We start from the raw sequence: 10,668 nt of genomic DNA, 5'->3' as shown, positions 1-10,668 counted from the left end.
CTTCTTCTCCTCCTCCCCCTCCTCTTTCTTCTTCTCCTCCTCCTCCTCTTCTTCTTCTTCTTCTTCTTCCCCCTCTAACTCTTTCACCTACTACCTTACTCCACATATCTCCCTCTCACTCTAACATATCTAATGAGAACAAATTATTCAACAACAATTAAAACATAATTAAAATAGCAACAGAATAATATACACAACTTAACATTAATAGATGAACAGACCTCATGTTTCACACATGAATCTTATCTTCATTGATTGTTGCTTCACAAAACTATGTATCTGAATATCATCTGTTTTTGTTTTCCTATCATGTTATTCTAAACCACATTAACAGTTTTTAACACATTATCAAATAATGGACTAATCTGATCGATTCATTATAAAAAAATCTTCCCCTAAATCATGACCGAAGCATAACGTAAATATGATATGAAACTAAAACAAAAGGAAGAGATCTGTAAACTTTAAAAGTTTATGACTAACTGCTCAAGAGTCCTTGGTCTACACATGGGTCACGTTACACGTTGATTTTTTTTTGGAGAAATTCTGGGACTAGATTACCTGTGCATCAACAATGATTTTTAGATGTGAGAGTGAGTTTATCATCTTTATTAATTCCCAAATATATTGTTATTAATGTTTTGGTCTGTGAGAATGCAAATTCATAATAAAAGAAGCCAATATCAACTTTCATTTCAAAATTTAAACCATGAATCAACCATCTTTGAAGAGGGTGAAATGGCTTATAAAATATTCACATATATAATATGTAAGAGAAAAAATTTTAATCGATGTAGCAGTCGTGTGGATTTTGCATAGATTTATCCAAACGAAGTTTTTAAAAAATGCCAGAGATTAATAACTTGTTAACTTTGCAATCAAATCATTGATGATCCTTTAAACTCATTACCATAATTCTTTAAAATCATTTACTGTTAACATGCATATCTAGGACAAAGTAAATATAGGAATATATATCATATCAACAATGAAAGTACTAACATTTCAGCCATCATAACAATGGTCATCTTTGATATAACATATCTACTTTAATACTTCCACTTATTAACAGGAAAGAGAGCTAAAAAGTCAAATAACCTTGGATATGGTATTCTAAAGGGGTACAAAAGCAACCCATAAAATTTATTATTAGAGTAAACAAACTGTCAATTTTTTGAGAGGGGAAAACACAATGATTTCTATACTGGATGGTATTGCAATCCACATATTGAGGAAGTCACTTAAGTGATGCGTTATTTCTCCAGATAATCGCACAGCTTTGGTTTCATAACCTAGTATTGCCCTTCATAACCTAGTATTGCTCTTATTTTTGGTAACACAAAGAGAGAGAGAGAAAAAGACTTTAATACTTGAACACATTTCTTGTAAAATCTGAGTTGAGAAGACACACACACACACAACCCCCACATGTTGGGAACTTGGGAACTTGGGAGTAAACACTCCAGTGTTAAATGGGGAACACAGGAGTCTTCATATTCCCATTATCTATTTTAAGAATTATATTAAACAACATATTATGAACAAGATTGTACTTATAATAATAAATGATAATAAGATGATCTTTCTGAAGTGTGGAATTAGTGACCAAAACATGGAGTTGCGTGTGAAGCACCGTGGTGTAGTGGTTCTGACTCTCGCATTGTAATCAGAGGGTCGTGTGTTCTAATCCCACCATGGCCAAGCGCCCTTTGGCCACTCTCACCCAGGTGCTAATTGGGTATCCGTAGGAAACAACCGTCATTGTGGTTGGTTTAGCAAGTTTGCACCTTACAGGCTGCTTGGAATGCTTATGAATCCAGTGACCGGGTAATAATAATTGTGAAGCGCTTTGAACAGTCGTAGATTGATAAAGCGCTACAAAAATGCCAATTATTATATCAAATGACCATCATATTGAAATTGATTGGAATATGATTATTCCTAACTTGTCAAATCTACATGGACTTATTGACCTAGTACTGGAATGTAGCATCTATTCAAAAGCTGGGCCACATAATATAAAAAGATAAATGTAGTGTTTTATGATTCATTCTTGTTAGGAGACTTCCTTCTTGATAGCATGCTATCTTTATTGGATATGCAAACCATGAGGAAATTAAAATATCAATTTCTTTAAAGAACCATAACATATTATAAGATGAGCAATTAACAACAGTAAACATATTTTATAATAATAAAAGTGATTTCTAAGGTGCCAAATCCATCTAAAGCTAAATGCGCAAGGTGCACAGGTGAAGAGAGTGAGAGAAATAAAAAAAAACACTATCAAATTATCATAAAGTGTAAGAATTTTCGAAGCATGTTGAGTGACCCCTCCTTTAAAACAAAAATAAAAATATATAAATACAAAACAAATAAATAAATAAATGAAAACATGATATATAAGAAGAAATGTGACATGATAACATAATGCAAAACAGCAAGCAGATTCTGATTGTATATTCAAAATAATTTGTGCAAATACAAGCGAGTTTAAAAAATTAATTTTTCTCCATTTACAATCCACTCTATGAACCCCTCAAGCCAATGTAATTGAGAGCATTATTACAACTTTTAGTATAAACTAGAAAAAAAAAAGTTGCTCATACTGAGGATCTGAAAATACATTTTGCCGTACAAATGTTTTAAGTGGCCCATACATAGGGAATGCGGTTTACAGCACTTTGTTGCCAAAAAGAAAAAGTAATATCCGGGGGGGGGGGGGTGCGCCAATCAAATATATTGCTGTACACACGCGTGACCAAATTTCCAAACACCCCCTAAACAAGTTTTTTGCAGGCTTTATTTACACATTTTGACTCCTGAACAAGTTGTCGCCAAAATATGACCTCGGGGAAAAAGCTTGGGGAAAAAAACATACCCTAAACACGTTTGGCTAGTATTTCAAAAAACAGCTTTTTGGGGGAAAAAAATACTCGAAATACGTTTTACCCCGCGATTGACCATTGACCAGTCTTTCAAAACCACGCTTTTTCTTGAAAACTTGTGTTTTTGATACCCTTAACGAGTCCACGCGCATACTGCATCCAAAACTGAAAAAAAACCTTTAAACATGTTTTTTTGTCACGCGTGTGTACAGCAATATATTTGGAGTAATATAAAACATCTCCTGGACTGGATAATGAACCATCAAGGAACAAACATCTAAAGATACCAATAACAAATTTCAGTTGCTCTGTGATCAAAACACTCTCCAATCTAATTGCTAAAATGCATGTTTGGATGCGTATTAAGAAACAAGAGAACATCTGAGTTATTTGTTTTTAAGACAAATTTATTGCTTATATAGGTCCAGAAGGAGAAGAAACACACACTCCTCCAGTCTTAATTGAAAATAAAGCTTAGAATTGCCTAATTAGGTTAAAATGACAAGTTTATGGTCTAGGGTTCCACATTGACTGGGAATAAGATAGATATTAACCAGGTTTTATAGCCTCTTCCAAACGGGAGTGCAATTCATTCAGTAATAGTGCCCATTCACAATGTAACCCATATCAACTCTAAATTTCAGCCCAGCCCAGCTTTCTGAGCAAGAGAAATGTCAATGCCATGAGTCTAATTTACTTTTTTTTTATTTTGTGGTGTCCATGGTGCACAAAGTGACAAAGGCAGCATTCCAAAATCAATTATTTTTTTTTCAAAGTCACTTTCATATTTTGTCAATCCACGTGCCATTCTTTTCTGTAGATCAGAACCGTCGAGTACAGTACATGTAGGTCTATATTAGCATGGACCTACCATGTTATTAGTACACACGTTTGAGCTATCATATCTGGCATTCCCAGATAGAAATGAGAATTCAAATGTGAACAGGGCTAGTAACTGTTCCGGAAGTTTGCCCATTACTTTATCTTACTCTTCATTGATAGCATGGCTACTGATTGTAAGTTCACAAATACCGTGTTTACACAGTGACACGGCTCGGGGGTTCGACACGCGAGCCGTGCTCAACACGGCAATTTTATGCTGTGTAAACGCGATCAGTGTGATCCGCGAGCCGTGTCGAACACGGCTTTTTTAATCCGCCAAAATTGTAGGTTTCAACCCGCGAGCCGAGTCAGACTCGGCAATTTTTTCGTGTGTAAACAGAAAGCCGTGTCGAACTCTCTTGACCAGGTCACTGCGCGCGCTTTCACTTTTGGCATTGTTGTTGTTCGCACGGACAAGATTCGATTCCAGCGGTGAATTTCCCGCGTTTAATTTGCGACGTCATAATTCTTCTTCCGTTCGAGATCTGCGAGCCGTGTTGAACTCGCCTTTTTATATGTACGTATAAACGCGATCTCTGATCCCTTCTTCGCAGTGTTCAACCCGGCTCGCGGATTCAACACCCGAGCCGAGTCAATGTGTAAACACGGTAAAATATGGTAGCCAAAGGATATACCAGAGGGGGTGGGGTGTGGGTGTCATAAGCCTGTTCAGAATAGAAATATATTCTTATTCAACTGTGTTTTTAAGTAAAGCAGCAGGGTGCACAAAATTACTCATAACTTTCAATTTTAATATGGGAAGCCATATTATAAATTGAGATGATATCAGCTTTAAAAGTGAATGAATATAAATATGAATATGACAAATTTTACCAGAAAAATTAGATCACCATCATTTTTCTAACATCAAACATGGGCTGTGGATAAGTTTCCCCCCAAGGTTGTCACTCTATATTCAAATATACAACCATGCCATTTTGCAACCAAGAATTTGATTCTCTTTACATTTTCAGCAACTTAATGACTCATTTTGCACAAAATGGGTACAAAACACTTTAAAAAAATCCTTTTGTTCATTGACAGAACACTTTCTGCTAACCATCATATATTTTATAATTTTAAATACATTTTTTTACACAAGTAAAAACAGGTTCCTGGTTTCTAAGTTTATAGGACCTACATGTAAAAGTAAGAACTGAAGACCTTTGCTCCATTTCAAATTCAAGCTAAAAAAAAATATTTTTTTTTGGTTACAAAATCATAAAAACAACTGAGTGGGCAATCACTAGGGCTTGCATATTTGAAAGTATATGAGAAACCAGCTATAACCAGTTATGTTCTACCATCTCATAAAATATTCACCATTGCTACATTAAATTAATCTAATTATGATACTGATACTATATAACATTATAAAACATAGGAAAGTTATAGGCCCAGACAAAGCTTTGAAGTTTATCAATAAAATATAAAAACTACTCTTATTTTCATTTCCCTCATGAAAATTCAGCCCCTAAACTTACCCTCTAAAAATATATATTATTCAAAGAACTAAGAATAGATTAGGGTGGATTGTTTAAAAACCCCTTTGGTAGCATTGGCTATCAACAATGTTGTGGACTGAAACAGGGCTAAAAGTTCAGGTTTCTACTCCTGCTTCATCACTGAAAAGAGCAGACAAGAGAAAATATTAGATGTATATGTTTAGGTACAAAAATGAAAATTATTATTCCTGAGTTGGAATTCATCATCTTGAAATGAACTGGTGTATTAATCATTCTTATATATCAATTACTTTGACCACTCACTTTTGATAAAAACACTGCTCTATTGATTTTTTTAGTAAAATTTGGTCACAGATTAGTTCATTGCCAGAATCTTGACCTTTTCGGCATGTTTAGCAGACTTGGGGAGTGCTTCATGAGGTAAGTATTCAACTTATTGTTATAAGCTACTGCAATCTTTGCATATGATTGGCTGAGGGCAAATTAGTCAGTAAGTGAGAATCTTCCACTGACGTTGTCGATATATCTCTGAGCTGTCAATCAATCAAAAGATACCATCTCTTAGCCACCTCAAGCACCACACCCCAAAAAACTGATATCATCAGTATCATTAGAGCAAAGTAAACACTTCAGTAAAGGAAATAATTCCACATTACAACTCAACAATACCAAAGAGAATTTAGCACAAATGGCAGAACAATTTTCACTGTGATATCATACAGCAGCCAAATTCCCATGTTTGCTCATATCATTTATCTTTATTAGTTACTAGTGTGGAGCGTTGTGGCCCAGTGGATTAGTCTTCGGACTTTGAAACAGAGGGTTCTGGGTTCTAATCCCAGCCATGGCGTAATTTCCTTCAGCAAGAAACTGATCCACAATGTGCTGCGCTCAACCCAGGTGAGGTAAATGGGTACCAGTAGGAAGTAATTCCTTAAAAAGCTGTGTGCGCTATGAACACCTAGCTTAGCCGGGTAATATAGGAGCGCCTTGAGCACCTAACAAGGTGGATATGTGCGCAATATAGATACCCTATATTATTATTATTACCGTAATGATTTTTAAAGATTTTTTTTGTGTGTGTATATGTTGCTATTAATAAGGAATAGAGTGAAAAAAGGTTTGATATTATTTTCATTTCATTGAAACAGTTCCTTTTAATGCATGTGGTGGAATGCTAGCAATTTGTATCATTATCCATACTCTCCCAAACTTGATCTAGGTTCTGATATGATATTTGATGGCAATTATTCCATTCATCGTAAAAACAGAACAAAACAAGGTACATTTCATGGGAAAATTATAAAATAATGCAATGATAAAATCTGAAAAACATTTGAAAATAAGGGTATACATATGAACGAATGAAGAGGCAACTAGAAAGGCAAGGCCTTATTACCGCTGCCACCTTAACAAAAACTGGAAACTGAATATATGATATTGTGAAATATATGATGTAATAAATACTAAATACAAGATATAAACATCCAGCATAAAAGGGGTGATACAAATTGGAAAACAATGACAAAAATATATACATATATATTAACGATAATTACTATAAAAACAATAGGGGAAGAAGGAAAAAAACCTGATCAAACATTAAACTATTTACTGAGAAGTTGGGTTTTATGTCGCATTTTAAAAACATTTTGATACTGTAATTGTTTAATGCCAATAAAACAAAGTGAGTAGTTTTGATTATCTACATGCAAGCCTCATTTCTAAAATTACTTTGCTCTTTTAAACAAACATCATCACTTTGATAAGATAAGAAACATGTAGGAACTATACTGAAGAACTTACAAATTGTTATCACCGATTAGAGTCACAATCGAAAGCAATAAAGTAACATAAAAACAAGTTAACAGGCAATAATGTGCAGTTAGAAGTAATAATGCATGTCAAATTGACAATATTGCATTTGAGAAGGTAATACTCATGCAATCAATTAAATTAAAAGTAAAGGATGAATTTATCGAAAAACTCTTATTAAGCCCAGGTGAAAATTCAAACATGTTATACATTAATCAATCAAAACCCATAATATATGATCAATTCAAAAGTAATATTCAGTATGGGTTGATCAATAAAATTGAATTGATAAGTTTTGGTTGTTACATAGAACAGAGCCTTCGTTTCAGTGTGCTCATAATTGATTGTGTGAGATACAGCCAGACATTAATATATTTTATCTTAATGTACAGATAATGTAAATCTTGTATTAGATCTACTTTTCCTTTCAATTATTGCTTTCATTATCATTCCTTTTCTTTTGTGCCCAAAGTTTGGAAAGGAAAAGATGATAAACTGTTATCTTTGGCTTCTGTTTGTAGAGGAATCAAGGTCTCTCACAGGAAACCCTTAGTTTAGTATTGGGCAAGCTTGGGGAAATCCCACAAGTTACACTTTCGGCATTTCATACCAGATTTGGTGGGTATTTATCTTTTTGATCTGTGGCTGAAACCATACTTTTATTCCATATCATATTACAAAGTAGATTACTTTTGATGCCCCAAATAATTCATAAATTACACTTGCTCATCCTAAATTTTCTTGTAACACAAGAACTTACATTCTCCCTGGTACACAGCTTATCAATGAAATAATCAGATAATTGCACAAGCTTTGAAAGTAGAATGATGAGCTGACTACTTGTCTATTCATATGACTGATTTGTTTTAAGAGTGCACCACCACCAATTCCACATTTTAATCAAAGAAGCAGTACCGTATCTATTTGGATTGTTAATGTGGATTTAGTGAAGCCACCACACCTTTCCACAGAAAATAGTTCTTAGTGGCTTCTTTTTCAAAGTAACATCACAGCCAAATCACTGTTTACAGATTTTCTCATGGTAATCGTAAAAAGGACTAATACCAGTGAGTACTGACAGCTATTTGTGAATCAAATAAAAGGTTTTATAGGGGAACTGTCAATTCCGGTCTTGAAAATCAATACCACCAGGTAGGGTACAAACATAAAAAAATAACAATTGAATATACTTATCTGCCTATTGTGGCATATTGCCTAATTCTATAGGTATTCTATTTAAACTCAAATCGCATTTTGCAATATCAAAAGCCCATTCATGAGAAAAATGAAATTTAGCTTTGATCAACAAGTCTAACAACTAGAAAATGCTAGACAACTCTTGACACAAGTAAAAGAGTAGAGCTCTAGTACAATGTTTGTTTTGCAGGAAGTCTATCATGTAGATAGTGTGGCACAAAATTACTTCTTGCAAAAGGATTAAAATAGTGAAGGCTTCAAAACACAGCAAAAAAAAAATTGTTTTCTATTGTGTGAGCACTGATCAGTACTATATTAATTTAAAGGTCAAGTCCACCTCAGAAAAATGTTGATTTGAATCAATAGAGAAAAATCAGACAAGCGCAATGCTGAAAATTTCATCAAAATCGGATGTAAAATAAAAAAAGTTATGACATTTTGAAGATTCGCTTATTTTCAAAGAAATAGTTATATGAATGAGCCAGTTACATCCAAATGAGAGAGTCGATGATGTCACTCACTCACTCACTATTCCTTTTGTTTTTTTATTGCTTGAATTATACATTATTTCAATTTTTACGAATTTGACGATTAGGACCTCCTTGCCTGAAGCACAAAATGTCAAAATAATGGAATTCCACGTGTTCAGGGAGCAATGAAACTTCATTTTACATGACAATGACGAAAAAATAAAAATATTTCATATTTCATATAACAAAATAGAAAAAAAATAGTGAGTGAATGATGTCATCAGTTCCTCATTTACATACCGACCGAGATGTGCATATAACTGCTTTGTGAAATGAAGCGAAACTTTATTTTACATCCGATTTGATGAAATTTTCAGTGTTATGCTTGTTGAATTTTTCTCTTTTTATTCAAATCAAGTTTTTGTTGGGGTGGACTTGTCCTTTAATAATTAGATACTGAATATCCCCCCCCCCATCCTTCACTCTTTCTATCTCATAATAAAGTCATGATGGATTGGAGAAGAGGGAGCCCTCATATTTTTTTGTTTAACACCCAAGATATAGTAGTTTAACTCTTAAACATAAATGCCAGAAGAGGTGACAATATAAAAATTAGTTAAAAAAAAAAATCCAATGAAAAGACTATCCAAGTGTTTGTAAGTATAGATATATGTAATTCCCGAGAAATGGACAATATAAGCATGGCAGGTCTTTTTCTAAAAAATACAATACACTCTCACACATTTGTATTCCTGTGTTGGTGATGATCTTTAGTGTGATTACTTTTTAGCTTCAAGTTAATGTGAATGAACAAGATCTAGATCTATAGTTTGAAACACTTCTGGGAGGTGTTTCACAAAGATTTAAGTATGACTTAGAGTCGCACTTAAATGCCAACGCGTACATAATTTGCAACATGTAACCTTATTGATCAATACGCAGTAGTGTCATCTCACCAATGCACTCATGCCTTTTACTGTATACCGTACACAACCAGGCATTTAAATGCCACTTTCAGTCATACTTAAATCTTTGTGAAACACCCCCAAGATCTAGAGCTGTAGTGATATGGTGAAAATAAAATTTGATTTTAAACACTCTATCATTCTGAAATAATTGTTTATAAATTTTGAATTTGTGGATGATGATAGCATCAATGCCACAAATTGTATCACACCTCCCCCGAAGCACTTACCTCAATGAGCATTGGGTTATGTATTTAGCCAGGAGATATAATGGTTGCAAATAAGAAGCCTGTGCAATGAGCCAAGTTCTTGCAAAATATATGACACTGATTTGTGTGGATGGATATGAGAGAAGAACATCATGAACATGTTGCAATAATCAACTGGCATCAAATGAAAAACAATTCTGGGAGCTGCTATTCATCTGACACATTCAGAGTTTATAATAGTGAAAGCTTATACTGCTGTTAAATATATTACTGTGATAATAGAAATTAGTATCAAACATTACAGTGATATCTGCTCTACACCAATATTCGATGGTCATGCTTCCAATATAGAAACATGCATCCTCCGAAAAAAAAAGTTCTAAGATTTTTATGATATTAAAGGACCTGAATTTTTTTATTTAAAATAATTAATTTAAAGACTATGCATACAACATCACTAACTTTTAGCTCCTGACAAAAAAAGTGCAAGTGAAATCTGACACTGTGATTATTATGAACACAGACACATGCTTCAATGAGCTGGAACAAAAACCAGCATGAGGGATTGACCGAATTCATCAGAGCAGAAGGTCTGAACTAAGGGCAATAAATTAACTGAGGGATGAACTAATAAAAATAGAGATTCTCTGAAAATGTGAGAAAAAAGACAAATATTTGGGGTGGCCAAGGCTGCATGAAAAGTGGACCGTCTCCACAAAATACATTTAAGTGCTCAGTAGCAGCTCTATTTTGAAGAGAAGTAGTCATTACTGTGT

The sequence above is a fragment of the Lytechinus variegatus genome, chromosome 1, assembly GCF_018143015.1.
Source record: "Lytechinus variegatus isolate NC3 chromosome 1, Lvar_3.0, whole genome shotgun sequence".
Lineage (NCBI taxonomy): Eukaryota > Metazoa > Echinodermata > Echinoidea > Temnopleuroida > Toxopneustidae > Lytechinus > Lytechinus variegatus.
Note: the sequence above shows the minus strand (reverse complement) of the source record.